Genomic DNA, 16,052 nt, shown 5'->3' on the forward strand with positions numbered 1-16,052 from the left:
GACGGATCCGTGGTATTTCTCCTTTACTGGTGGCACGTAAGGCTTAAACACAGATGAATTCTTCTGGGAAGAGGCAGGTAGTTATATAGTCTTTTTACAGGTGAGCTTTCTTGAAGCCTGAACGTAAAAATATTTGCAAAGGAAGTGTCCATGGAAAGTGAAACTTTCAGTCATACACAAAAATAGAGAGAAGCAAAATGGAGATTTCCAGAATAAGGTTTTAAATGAACAGGCAGGTGTCCAGATAAAGGCAGGCAATTCTCAGCATATTGCCCTTGTTTTAGTTTTAATTAAAGTGAGTTTCAAGGTTAGTCGTGCTCTTTGGTTGCACTTTAATTATTCTCCCAATGTTGTCTTTCTGTGTTATGATCCCTTTAACAGGCAAGAGGAAATAGACATTTAATTAACCAGATGTCACTCAATAAATCTTAAGTGTTATTCTCTGTATCAGAAGAGGAAATGCAAACTAGCAAAAGAGAGGGCCTGGATTTTAAGATTATTAAAGTGGTGGAATATAGAGTTATTATGACAATGATGCTCTTCAAAGTAAAACCAAAAAAGTTCTTTACAATATGAGGTAGAAAAGGGTAGTGCAGGGGTCATATGAGCCATATCAATAATGAAGAACTGAATGATGATGTTCTCTATCTTTCTGTACATTTAGTTATTGATTTATTGGCTGTAATTTGTTCCTAAATTGTTCCTTTCTTCAAATAAAGGAGACTGATTACTGAGCGAGACTCAATAAGAATGATGAAAAATGCCAGACTCTTAAAGTTAGATCAACAGCAATTTTTCTTCCTTGAAAATAGAACCCTGATTTTTGCTCACCCTCTTCCTAGGTGTGTCTCTTTCTTGGATGGCTGGAAGTTTTTTCAACTGAGGAGATTGCTCTTGATTGCTGGATATCAAGGAGTGCCATTACTGGATTACATGATAAAGAGTATGTTTAATTTTGAAAGAAACTGCCAGACTGGCTTTTCCATTTTTTAATCCCACCAGTAATGAATGTGAGTTCCTATTACTTTCATCAGAATGATCACATTCATTTTCTCAATAATTGATTGAACCATGTGAAATTTACATAGTCCTGGACAATGAGACATGAAGGGAAATCAACTGAGTGCTCTGAACTTTTTATGAATCACTAAAAAGGACAAAAAGATGGGTTAGATGTTTTTAATGCCTCAAGGAATAATATGTGAAACCAAGCCAGATATCTTGAGGCTAAGAGGGGAAGTCAGCCTAAGAGTCAATATGCTGGGGATCTGTGGATAACATAGCTGAAAATGGAAGGAAACCCCCTTTTTTAATGACACCGTTGAACTACTGGATTACCCACTCTTAGATCTGATCTACTTCCAGACTTTTCGTTATATGAGATGATAGTGTCCTTACATTATAATTCTCTTTTGGCTTTGATTTCTCTACTTTGCAGATTAAAGTATTCTAATTGATAGAAATCTCAATTTATCTCCAGGATTATATTTAATCATTCCACAATTGAACTTGTTCCCTGTTTGGTCCTACATCTTCCACTAAAAATGTTCTCTCCTGTATTCTCAGATCATGTAAAGCCTGAAATCTCATACTCTACCTGAAATCTTCCCTAAAACTTCCTGCAAGAAATCCTCTCTTCTGAACTTCTGCAATAGTGCTTCTTAAACTTTAATGTTCAAAGGAATCCTCTGAGGATCTTGTAAAGATCCAATTCTGTTGGTATGGTATTCTGAATTTCTACAGAGTTACCAGGGGATATCAGTGCTGCTTATTCAGGGACCACACTTTGAGTAAAAGAACACTCTTTTCTTTGAAACTCACATTTGATAATAAATCACATGCAATATTGCATTTTTTAAACTTTCATGAGTCTGTCTCCTCTTTTCAACTAGATCTGAATTTGTTTGAGGGCAGGATCATGCTTTTTTCTTTTTTGATTTTATGATAATGTTCAACACTGTGCCTTACACAATGAGTCCATTAATCAAAAAAGGAATGACTGATTAATAAAAAGGAGACAAAGTTTTTGACAAGAGGAATCCATTATCTCAAATAACTGCTGAATTCAGTAAGACAGACCAGTTTTGTCTTTGGTAATGGACAAATAGTTCCTATTGGACAATACTTTCATAAACGAAAAATTCTAGACAAACAAATAACTACCTGAAGGCACTGGAAAATTGAACAAAAACAGGCAAATACGGCAGGGGGGAGAGGTCAACACTGGAAGAAAGAAATCTTTTTTTTGCTTTGTGTCTGCATATAGGCCTTAGTCAACCATGCAACCTTGCTATTTTAAAAAAGCAGTTTTTACAATATATATATATATATATATATATATATATATATATATATATATAGAGAGAGAGAGAGAGAGAGAGAGAGAAATCTTGAAGAGAAAGCCACAGAGAGGGAATTTAAAATTCTATGCATAAACTCTGCTCAAATTTCTAGGTGGTCCTAGTTCCACATGCAACTGAGTATTGAACTGATATTCATCATAGAAGAGACAGAATTTTCAGTTTGAGTTTAACTAATTCAACTGCTTGAACAACAAAAATCAATGTTCTTTAAAGGAACCTAACAGATTCCAGTGTCTATATAACATACCATTCACAGTGCTCAAGACACAATCCAAAAGTACTTGGTATACAAAGAAATAAAAAAAAAAACTTGACTCTTCAACCATTCTCATTAAATAATAACAGAGATTGACCCTGAGGTAATTCAATGTTGAAATTAGCAGATAAAAAGATTTTTAGAAATGCACTTATGCCTATATTCAAGAATGTAATAGAAAACATAATCATATGGTGAAATAAAATGTAGCAAATCTTAGTGGGAAATAGAAATTATAAAAAAAGAACCAAGTGGCTGAACATGGTGATGCACAGCTGTAATCCCAATGACTAGGGTGACTGAGGCAGGAGGATCACAAGTTCAAAGCCAGCCTCAGCAATTTAGCAAGGCCCTAAGCAACATCAGCTTAGCAAGACCCTATCTCTAAATAAAATATATTAAAAAGGGGGGCTGGGGATGTGACTCAGTAGTTAAGCACCCCTGGTACAAAAATAAAAACAAACAAACAAAACAACACCAAATGGAAATTCTAGTATTGAAAAATATACAATATTTGAAGTTTAAAAATCGAAAGGATAGCTTCGACTGTAGAATGCATATTATAGAAGATGCAGTTTATTTTGAAGATCCATCATTTAAATTCAATGACATGGTTTGGTTTCGTAGCCCATACTTTGAACCCCAGAAATGACAGTTCTGGCCAGTCTAAAGACTTTCTAGAGACCAATCACTTTTTGTTGTTGTTGTTCAAAATAGTTATTACATGACAGTAGAAAGCATTTTGACACATCATACATAAATGGAGCATAATTTCTTGTTCTTCTAGTTGTACATGATGTAGAATTACACTGATCATGTAATCATATATTCATATAGGATCAAATTACTTTTTTAAAAAACCCGAGTATCTCATTTTTACAGGGATATTTTACATTTTTACAGGTTCTTATCTCTGCCAAACAATACTTGGAAATCTTTATGAACTGAGAAGAGATATGCCAGCCAGGGATTTTTCAGGTGTCTGTTTGTTGATAACTCCATGAGAAAAGCCCCAGAAGGTCCTAAATGATACCAACCCTTAATTAGATGGATTAGAGTCTGATCAGTTATGAGAATAAAATTAAGCAACACACTCACATCCTAGTGTTATATCCCTCCAAAATAACAGAAATATTTGATGTTGCTGGAAGAAAAAGGGAAGCTCAAAAGGCATTCAAAGGTGGCATATCACCCTTTGCTAGCCACCTTAGTGAGAATAATTTCAGCCACAAACCAAGAAAGCAACTACTTGATGAAAATTTAATGGGACCTGAGATCCTTATATTGTCTCAAAATAGGTCCCCCAAAAGTGTTAATTACAAAGAGAAAAATAGATTTATACTGGAGAAACATGGCATAAATCAACTTAGGCAGATGATCAAAGTAAACATCACTAATAATGAGTCATATAGATGTCATGTACTTGTTATCATGCACTGAGAAGGACACAATAGTTTGCTTCTATGCCAATCCTTCCAAAAATGCATAATCAAAAGCTATTCATGAGGAAACATCAGAAAACCCAAATGAAGGGCCTGTATACTTCTTGAATGCCAAAGTCATGAAAGAAAGAAAGATCTAGAAACTTTAAGGAGATACACATAACAACAAAGTGAAGTATACAATTTTGCACCGGAAAAACAAACGAACAAAGAAACCAACAACATCATAATTTCTTTTGTTCTCAAAGACATTGGAACAATTAGTGAAAATTGATTAAATTCTATAGATTAGGTAATTTTATTATATAACTAATAAGTTCTTGATTTTGATAAATGAACTGTGCTTGTGTAAAAGAATGCCCTTACCCTTATATGTTTTTTTTTTCATAGTTATAAAAACTAGTTGTAGTTTCACAGCATATTTGAGAAGAAACTACAGATAATTACCATATACCCTGTCATCAACCTTCCCCACCATCAATATCCCACACCATGGTGGTACATTTCTGGTCATTGACACATCATTATTGCCCCCAAACTCACATATCACGCTGAGGCTCACCTTTGGTGTTGTGTGTTCTGAGTTTTGACAAAGTGTAATGACAAGTATCCAACAATGTTGTATAATACAGAATAGTTTCCTTGCCCTGAAAATCATCTGAACTCTGCCAGTTTCTCTCTCTTTCCCCCATAACCTCTGGCCATCAATTTTTTTCACTGTCTTTATAGTTTTATCTTTTTCAGGATGTCATATAGTTGGAGCCATACAATAAGTAATCTTTTCAGATTAGTTTTTTTCATGCAGTAGCAATATAGATCAAGATTCCTTCATGTTTTTTTTTTTTTTTGTTTGCTTGATAGCTTATTTTCTTCTGTGTTAAGTAACATTCCATTGCTTGGATACAATCGGTTTATCCACTCACCTGCTAATAAACATCTTGGTTATTTCCAAGTTTTGGCAATTAGAAATAAAGCTATAAATTTTCATTTCCAGGTTTTCATGTGGACATGCATTTTCAATTAATTTGAGTGAACATCAAGTAGAGCAATTACTGGATTAAATGATGAGAATATGCTCAGTTCATGAATGGTGTGAAAATACTGTGTGTACAATCAGTAACTTGAAAAATTGGGCTCTATATGTGTAATATGAAATGAATTGCATTCTGCCATCATGTATAACAAACTAGAATTAATAAATAATTTAATTAAAAAAAAAACACCAGGGCAACAAAGAAAAAAAAAAGAAAAGAGTATGCTCAGTTTCGTAAGAAACTGCCAAACTGTTTTCTAAAGTACCTTTTGCATTTTGTATTCTCCATCAGCAATGAATGAGTTCTTGTTGCTCCACATCTTTGTCAGCTTTTGTTGTTATCAGTGTTTTTTTATTTTGGCCATTCTATGAGGTGTGTAGCCCTTGGTTTTTCAGAAATAAACACTGAGGGCTGGGGCTGGGGCTCAGTGGTAGGGTGCCTGCTGTGCACCGGTGAGGCCCTGGGTTTGATCCTCAGCACCACATAAAAATAAATAAAGATATTGTGTCCATCTACAACTAAAAAAAAAATGTTAGAAAAGGGCCGCTGAATGAGGCTTTATTAAGAAATATACACTGAAGTATTTGGTGATAAAGAGGCATTGCAGCATAGTTTCCTTCAGAAAAACTCATGTGTAGATTACACACTAGGCACCCACAAAGTAATAGATAACAGTAGTGATCTACCTTCTTTTCCCCAACTTCATCCGTTTTTCCTCCTCCTAATACCCAGCTTCTTTCCACTTTACATCCAGAATAGCATAGAGGATGTATTATTATTTCCAGGGTTTGTGGAAAGTAGTGAGACACTTATTTCAGTTCCTTATGGCTCTAATGATAAATTTTAGGGCAACAATTTTCAAACTTGATTACACACTGGAATCATCAGAGGACTTAAAAACTTATTGATGCATAATATTACAAAACCATACATAGGCTAAAATAAATTTAAAGTGCAAGATAGAAAAATAATTTAATGTAACAGATTAAAAATTAATAGTTTCAGATTTTATATTGGAACTAGCATTTAGATAATATCACTTACAGAATTTTAATATAATATCAAAGAAAAACACCCACAATCATCTGGAAAGTCTATAAAAAACCCCTTCCTTTTTCAAGAACATGTTGTATAAGACTGGTTTTTCCCAAGACAGTGTCTTACAACCCATTGGGTATAGAGGCAGATATTGAAATCTAGCTGCTTTCTATTAAGCCAGACAGTAAATGTTTGCAAAATGTTAAGCAATGCTGATCTATTTTCTGTTTGGGGGGAATATATTTTTTAAATAAAAGTGGTAATGAGTTTATTATTTTAACAAGTTGATGAATATTTAAAATTAAAAAATTTTAACTTCTGGCATTACTTTTGTTAGCTATGATTCATATCAGCAAAACCTTTGGGGGTTCTTCAGTAAGTGTTAAGAATGTAACAGGATTATGCAACTAAACTTCCTAGCACTTGTTAAGGTTTTTGTGGATTGGTTGAGGATTTAGCAATTGAAGATTGGTGTTGGGATTGTTAGGATATTCCAGGCAGAGGGATAGGTATTAGTTAAGGCCCAGAAGTGTGCAAGTTTTTTTTTTTTTTTTTTTTTTTTTGGAGAGAATTTCAGGAACAATCATCTCTTTAGATTCAACAAGTATTTGTGGAGCACCTTTTGTATGGTAGGCTTGTGTTGTGTGCACAGTATTAGAGAAGAAGATGTCATTTCGTGGGTGGGAGAGTTGGATTTTGAGTGGGAAAGTCAAGGATACAGTTGACCTGACCTAGCATTATTCTTCTATATGCTTTCTTTTTTTTTTTTTAAAAAAAAAAAAACTAATTTGCTTAATTCAGTAATATCTTCTTACTTATTATTCTATGTAACGATTTATATTTAATTAACTATAATGCCTTTGAACTTTATTATCCAGGCAGTCTTTAGCTGAAGTCTCCGTTTTTCTTTGTGAACACCTTTTCTTTAGGCAACCCATTTTATGCAAAAGCAGGTGAAATCCTTCAGCTGATATATGAGCAAGATATATCCATTAAAATTAATGGGAGCTGACTATGTGCACTGAGGGAAGGATATACTTCAAAAAAGTCAATTTACACAATGTTCCTTGTTACATTTTCATTGTAGAATTTCTATTTCAATTATGCTTAATGAATTGTATTAGATCCTCCTGTCTCTGAGGTTAGTGACATCAAATATGCTTCTAGGTCTGTTTCATGTCTTTGGCTGTCCAAAGCAATCTTTTAGAAGTAGAATTAACCTGACTGCCTGTGATGTTTGGACAAACTTAATGGTTTCCAATAGTGTTCAATGCCCAACTCTCCACAACAAGAGAATATAATTAGAGACTAATAAAGGAGAGTTAACAGATCACAGATCGATTGTAAAGCACATGACTTGTAGAGATAATACATGACATTATTTATTAAAAGAGCATTCCCAGTTAGAAAAACAAACAAACAAAACCATTGCACAAATGAAGTGATGTTCAGGGGAGAAAATTGGCCTTTCCTCCCAGGGAAGCTTTCATGGGTTGTGTACAGTTTGTCAATTATCCTTGGTTTCATTAAAAATTATTCATTCTCATTCTAATAAAATCATTTCACCAAGAAACGACAGAACATGATGGCAAACCTAGCCCACACATTTATGTTATTGTCTATTTATTGCTTCTGGATACAAATGGACCCTCTGTTAGCCTGGCTGTCCCAGACTTTCTAATATGCCCAGGAACTGCCTGGGGCTTTCACTTATAATCTGGTCATCCTTTGTTGTTGTTCTTAATAATCTTTCCCATTCTACCAAGGGAACACCTAATAAGTGCCTTACCTCTCCATCACCACCATTGTCATTATTATTGCAGAAACCTTTTACTGTTTTCTTACCATTCTGTTTCTAGTGGCTTTAAAAGGATTTTGGAAGCAATAATGTAGTATTTCAGCAATTCAGAATGATTCCCCCAAAATTCAGCTTTTGTAGTTTGAGCATTTGCTTTCGAGGGAGGAAATATAGAAAAACGAGTGGCGTGGTCAAAACGAATCTGGATTTTCCCTGATTTTGTGTATAGCATTTCCGGCTATCAGACTCTCTCTGTGGAGTGTCTCCTGCTAACTCTCTGTGAGGGCCTTTATAGGATACCCTCTTTGAAAACTGTTTGAGAGAAGGACTATGATTATTGTCTTTTCCTTTTTAAAGAAGAGAAAATTGAGACTGGGAGAAGCTAATATACTGGCATGAAAATTTGGCAAACCAAATTTGAACCCAGTCATATTGACTCCTAGTATGGGCTTTTAGTGACTTCACCCTTCATTGCAATTCAGGGGAAAACGAATGAAATTGCCACTAACAAGACCTGCATTGTTTACCATGATTGTGAACAACCAAAGCAACGCCTCCATTCTCATCAGCTTTGCTTCCAACCCCCTTCACTGTGGAAACTGATAATAATAATGATTACATAGATGTCTACATGTGACATATGTGTCTCTTATCCTCAGGAATTCACCATGACTCTCTTTTGAAAATAGATTAAATATAAACAACAAGTGGTGACGGACAACCCGCAAACATCCAGAGTTTTTCAGGCAAACTTTGTATGATTATTTTTCTCAAGAGAATGTTCATTTTTGTCTTTTCAATCTTTTTGGGAGACAGTGCTTAGGTTCTTCATTGGACAGACCTCACTTGTCATCACAGTTCTGCCCTTACTAGCTGTGTGATGTATTCAGGAGACTGAACTCCTTTGAACCTCAATGACCTCCTCTGCAAAATAAGGCTAACCATCGTACTACTTTTCAGGACTGTTGGGGGTTACATGAACTCCTGTGTTGAATCTTTAGCCTAGCATTGCAGCAGGGAATGTGCTCTGTGCATAGCACTGTTTTATTATTATTTTTCACTTTTAGCCAGTGTGTGTCAATCATTCTGGATTTCAGAAAAGGTCATTCATGGCTTCATTTATTCATGTAATACACACGGTAGCAATCATTAACACTTAGACATGCTCCTTTAAGAACTTTTGCTTAGAGATTAACTAAATACATACACTTTATTTTTCATAAAAATTTGAAAGTCAAAATACTGTCATATATATCTCAAAAGAACAAATAAAAAATTTAAAAATTCCAAAGTTTTTTTTTTAAAGGATTGACCCTCTGTTCTGTGAGTAATATTTTAATTTCAAATACTTATACTGACTTTTTTTTTTGATATTGGGAATGGAATCAGGGCCCTGTACATGCTAGGCAAGTGCTATAGCACCAAGCTGCACTCCCATTCCCATCTGGGATATTTTATAATGAGAATCTTGAGTCAAAAATTGGAAGCCATAAACTCTGCTATTTTCCTCTTGTTTTAACAGTCTCTTTCACTAAGAAGGCATTTTTTCTTCACATGATATGCTAGCTGAAGTGTTACTTTGCTGCTCTGGGTACAGAATATGGGCACTTGGGTCTGCCTTACCAGAAGTATGGGCTACACTTGCAGATCCCAATCCCAGACAGTTCTTTGCATGTATTCCTGTTCTAATTCCCTTAATTTTAACTCATTTGCCCATTATGTGTCCATGATATCTCATAGAGACTATAGGTTTTCCAACAAAATTTGTTTAGTATTTGATTTTATTTTTGTGTTATGACTTCCCTTTCTTGATCTCTTAAAAAGCATCCTCAGGGGCTGGGGTTGTAGCTCAGCGGCACAGCGCTCACCTAGTACAGGTGAGGCACTGGGTTCCATACTCAGAACCAAATTAAAAAAATAATAAAATAAAAGTATTATATATATATATATATATATATATATATATATATATATATATGAATTCTCAGTCTTGTTGAGAGCAATATTTCTGAGGATGTGCACTTTTCAGTCACTTTGGGAATTATTTTACAGGGAATGGGTCCGTGGAGTCTCTAATATCACAAGGAAGTAAACTAATGCCCACAATAGATGCGGAGGCATTTGTGGGCTGAGGGCATGGGAGCTTAGTTTTAATTTAAAGGTTCAAGATTTGAGCTGAATTGTGTCAGGGACAAAAGCACATGGATGAATAGATTTTGGCACAGTGATTATCCAAACAATGGCAGATGTAGAGAAGGGGAAGAAAAGTTACTATAAACACATTGTAACATCTCAGACTACTAGAATGAAAAAAAGACACTGAAGGAAATGGAATCTACACACAAAATGTAAATTTCAACTATGAGAGATATATTAAAATGTACAAAAATATTTAATAGAGACTGGGAAGCATTAATGTAAACAATCTACCTATTTTTTCTTAACAAATCCTGACTATATACAGATAGCAAAAGAAAAGCCTATGATAAGAACAAAAATTAATGATGTGATTTTTTTATAGTCAAGCAGCAATGTTTCTTAAGAATTACACTCTCTAGGTTCAGGTCCTCACAGATAAATGCAATGGATATTCTTCTGTTTGCCAGTCAGTAAAAATGTTTCATCAGAATCTGGAACAGTTTTCTCATATTCTAGGAAGCTGCAGGCATTTTGAAAAACAATACCATTTTAAACATTTATATTTTTTAGATTTGGGCCATTGTGATGGTGGAAATAAAGAACAGACCCATCAGTTTGGAGGATATAAAAATACTGTTTGCACAGCACCATTCCAGTTACAACATCTATGCTAAAGCCAGTCTGGCAGCTTTATTTTTTATGTTGCAATTATAGCACGAGATAAAATTTAAAGCTACCAGTATGTCTCCTTGCTCAGGTATTGGATGCACAGATATGGACTCCTATGTAAGTTGTAAATCAAGAAAATGATTTGCCATACCTTTTACCAAGACTTGTTTTCAGAACTGTGGGGGCATTCTCAGATATATTTATCTAATATGTGTGTGTGTGTGTTTGATAAATATATATATATATATATATATATATTTAATAAATATGCAGGTCCATTACTGCAGCGACTATTTGTGTGGGTTCTAGAAATATGCTGTAAGAGCATTAATATGTTCTTTTATCTTTTGGTTTCTGCCACATTCTGAATCACACTCTCTCATGTATTTGTGTTTCTTTCCTCTTTAGTCCTAGAATCACTTATTAGCATTTGTCATCATCATCATCACCATTATTTTAACCAATTTTCTCTAAAAACTGCTAAAAAGCTGGATCTGAGATTTATATAAGAAAGAGGACAGCATGTTTTCATGTTCTAGCGTTTTAGAGGTTTAATTAAAAACCAGAGACTTTTGAGCTCAGTTTAGTCTATTCTTTCAATTTTTTGGTCTTTGGGATAAAATTCTGAAAATAATAGCATTGTAACTATTTTTAATTCATAGATTTTTACATATTTGAATTGTACATTTAAGATTTTAACTTTCCTATGTTCATATATGAATACATGACCAGTGTAACTCCACATCACGTATAACCAGAAAAAATGGAATGTTATATTCCATGTATATAAGATACATCACAATACGTTTACTGCTATGCATGATTAAAAAGAGCAAATAGGAAATTTTTTTAAAGATTTTTATCAAATATCTGTTGTTTCTTTAAACTTCGAAATTTCAAAAGCTTTCTGACACTATACAATGAAATCCCTTGCCTCTGCACACACCCTCATGAAGGTTTCCTTTTTTATTTTACTCTCAGATGGACATGGTTGAAACATTTTAATGAAAAAAAAATAGAATGTAAAAATATGATAATTTACTTCACAGAAAGTCTTTATGAGAGGTATATTTTGTAAAGTAGGAAAAAACTAATTTTATAATCAAGGCCGCCACTCCTTGTGGGAAAGTGGGGAGCCAGCCAGTAATTTAGCCCCCAGTTCAGTTTGGCAGAAGAGCTCCTTTTTTTCTAATTGGTTTATCCAGACAGGTGATTTTGACAACCTTGGTCCAAATTATATATTTATATTTCAGGAGCATCAAAATGTTTTTATGTGTGCACGCACACACACACACACATACACACACAGAGTTAATTTTTCTCCAAGTCTTTTATTTATAATGACTTAGTATACAGATTTTTTAGAGTGTTGAAGATGGTACTATTTCTGCTATACATTCATACCGGAAAAAATTAATTATAGAAATAATTTTGTAGCTTTATATATTCATTAAGTTTAGAAAATGGTTTCTTTAGAAAAAATTACTAATGTCAGAATAATGATAACTAAGTTTGTTTACCTGGAATCCAGAACTACAGTATATACAAAGTTAATTTGCATTGCCCATTTTCGTTTTGACGAGACAAAAATGTTGACTTTAGGGAATTCTAGAAAGCAACCTTCAAATTTTGATATAAATTAGATGACTGTACAGATTTATCATAAAATTTATCTTCCAGATCTTAGTGATTTTGAGGGTGTAAGGGAGAATTATGGCTGGGACCGCAGGTGTAAACTGGAACTATCCCAGGCAAATTGGGATATGTGAGGACCCTGATTATAAATGTGGACCTTTAGGATATCATAGCACGTATTTCACTCAATTTCTTAAACATGTACCAAGTGTTTTACGGTGTGCAAATTCTTGACATTGTTAGTCTGTGCAAGCAGGAATCAAGTACAAGTTATGACCTCAAGGAACTTACAATCAAATTGGAGATAAAACACAAATATTTCCAGCCTAATTAGCCTGTTTAAGATGTCACTTCTGGCCTTGTGATAGTAGGAGCAAATGTGACTCCATTTTGTTTTATGACTTCATCCTGTAAAACAACCATGCCAAGTAGAAGAGTCATGACTGGAGCAAGATGTTCTTTTCCTTTTGCGATAGAAACCTTTAAGAACACGGAACTACCTAATGGGGTATTGTTTCTGTAACTAGGGTAACAGGGCTCTGTTTCTGTAACTGGCGTGACTGGGCTAACTGTGATTGGTTAGGCTTCCCTCCGCTTGACTGCACTGTCCTGCTTCTGTAACCTGGCTTGCTTGCATTGGCTAGACCCCCTGAACATCACTTTTGCGGTTTTCAGGCTTATAAGGAGTGCCCTTGCAATTGTTCGGGGCTGATCAGGGGAACAGCTTTATGTTCTGGTCAGCCGCCACAGGTGTGCTTCAATAAAGGCTTGATTCGATTATACGTGAGTGGTCTGGAAGTCAGTTTATGAAACCCAGGGACAAAACTTTAACTATAACAGCCTGGAAAGATGTCTCAAGACTCCTCATAGAAATGTGAACTTCAGGGGGGCTGGGGTTGTGGCTCAGCGGTAGAGCATTTGCCTAGCATGTGCGAGGCCCTGGGTTTGATCCTCAGCACTACATAAAAATAAATAAATAAAATAAAGGTATTGTGTCCTACTACAACCAAAAACTAAATATTTAAAAGAAATGTGAACTTCACAGATCAAATTGCTGAGTGATGTGATTCATATGTCTGAAGCTCTCTCCTCACTGTTTCTTTACTCATCTCGAGTCTCAGGTAGGTCCTGTTCCTCCTCCTTGCTCAATCTGGTGCTGCTTCCCGATGATTCCATCTCCTTTCCTGATCCACAGGAACAGGACTTGACTGTCTCTGCCTCTCTCCTCCAACCACTCTGGAAAAATGGCAGTTTGCTACATGTTTTATGGATTTCGTTTTAGCCTTTTATAGCGTGGATTAATTTTATTTGCATATGTACACTGATTTGTTAGTGTGTGGGAGATTGTTTATTAGTCAATTTTCTCTTCAATGATATATTTAAGATTTTCAAACCACAGCTGCAACTCATTTTGAGTTTTATTATGTATTATAATTTTACTTTAAAATTATACCATGCATGTAGAGTTCTCTCCTATTTTAACTTATTTTTATGTTGTCTCTCTGGCAAAAAGTAGTGATTCTTTTTATTGTGCTCTGTCCAATAGAGCAGGAAAACAATCATAAAACAAAGCAATTAAAAGGGGGATAAGTTATAAACTTCTCACTGAGATGATAACACTCTGCTCACTGAAGAATATTCCTTGAATCCATTTCCACAGAACTGTTACATTGTTAGATGATCATAATTCATTTCTTAGCATAGAGCATTTGGAAGTCAATAATTATAATTAAAGGAAAGAGAGTTAATTGTAGAAGGTCCAACATGAAATCCAGTGATGACTGATTCCATATTGCCCCGAGGGAAGCAAATGTTTAGCTATTATCTCTTCGATCTGATCAATACAAACAGTCAAACTTAATAATTTAGGCCCCTAATAAAGAGCATCTCCAAAGGGTCCATTTATGAATTCGATTCAGTTTTAGGGGCTTGGAGTCTTGAAAGTGACAGCTGAATTCATATTTTGGAAAATATGAAGGCTTTAACATTTAACAACGAAGTTCTTCCCTGTTTATTATGTGACCAGCAGCCCAGAGTCCTGGAGTTTTCATAAAATACACCCCTTGCCTGCCTTTATGACTTTCAATGTAACAGAGGAGAAGACATTTAACATGAAATTATGAGTATGGTAAATGTTTCGGAGGACAAATTGCATGGATACATGGGAGCTGTGGATGTGAACTAGGCTGAAAGACACTGGGATTTGGAAGTGACATTTTGTCTGTTTAGCAGAAGTGCCATTCAAAATCATTTCCAAGAGGTGAGGTTGTTTCAGCAGGTGGAGCCAATGTGGACAGGAAGGAGAGGGCATGACAAAAGGAGGAGGAAAGGAAATGCTAAAGCATTGCCTGATTGGGGCATGGGTTGCCATAGTTTGACTGCCTGGTTAAGGAGTTATTGCTTCAATGGGCAGGTTATGGAACCACTGAAAGATGTTTTTGTTTGTTTGTTTACTAGATAAATTACATCAAAACTTAAGTTAAAGGAAAATAAATCTAGCAGTAGTGTGCTCAGGGGATTGGAACAGAAGAAGAGTTTATAGGGTTTGCAGTTGTGCACAGGAGAGCTAATGAAATTGAGTGAGGATGACGGTGAGGCAGCAGGGTAGGGGCACAAGGCACGAGACATGGCAGACTAAAGAAGACAGAATCATGGCTCCTCAAAAAATTAAAAAGAGAATCAAATATAATTCAGAAGAAGATTTTGCTTCTGGATATATATCCAAGAGAATTGAAAACAGGACCATGAAGAGATATTTGCACACATATCTACAGTAGCATTATTTATAATAACCAAAAGGTGGAAATAATTTCAAGGTCCTGGATAGATGAATGGATGAACAATGTGGTATATACACACAATGGAATCTGTTTTTCAGCTGTAAAAAGAAAGAAAACTCCAACAAGGTGCAACAGCACAGATTAGACTTGAATTCTTTATGCTAAGTGAAATAAGCCAGTTACAAAAAGACAAATGTATGACTGCACTGATATAAGGAACCTATTAATAGTCAAATTCATAGGTATAGAAAGTAGAAGGGTTTCTAGAGTTAGGGAGAGACAAAATAAGAAGTTGTTTGAAGGGTCTAGAGTTTAAGTTTTGCAACATGAAGAAAGTTCTTCAGATTGGTTGCACTGCAGTGTGATTGTACTTAGCACTATTGCACTACACACTTAAAAATAGTTAAGATGGTGTATTTTATATTACGTGTATTTTACCACAATTATGAAAGAAAGAGAGAAAGAGAAAAAGAGAGGGTGAGAGGAAGCTGTCCACTGGGCTTGAACAGCAGGGACTGGAAAGGAGGAGTCAAAGTTGGCTTAAATATTTTAAGTTTTTGTGGCCAAGTGAAAAATGGCAACATTAATAGTGAGGAGAAATCTGTGGAGAAGATTGATTTGGGGAGGTTGGGGTAGAAAGTCGAGGATGGTGGAGAGGGCCACTTGGATTTCAGTATATGGCCCTGGAGATTCTGGAGAAGATATTCTAATGGAAGTAGTTTCAGGAAGACTCTACAAGGAGATTATTGACCCTTGTTTCAAGTTGATAAAACTTACTTCTTTTGTATATTAGATAAAATAATTTAGGATAATGTGAACTAAAGATTCCTATTGACTAAGTAAATTATCCCTAATGGTAGGCATTTCAGGAGAATTAGCAGGGCCAGGGAATATTATT

The sequence above is a fragment of the Marmota monax genome, unplaced genomic scaffold, assembly GCF_021218885.2.
Source record: "Marmota monax isolate L192 unplaced genomic scaffold, Marmota_monax_Labrador192_F-V1.1 WCK01_AAM20220418_F8-fsc00013, whole genome shotgun sequence".
Classification (NCBI taxonomy): Eukaryota; Metazoa; Chordata; class Mammalia; order Rodentia; family Sciuridae; genus Marmota; species Marmota monax.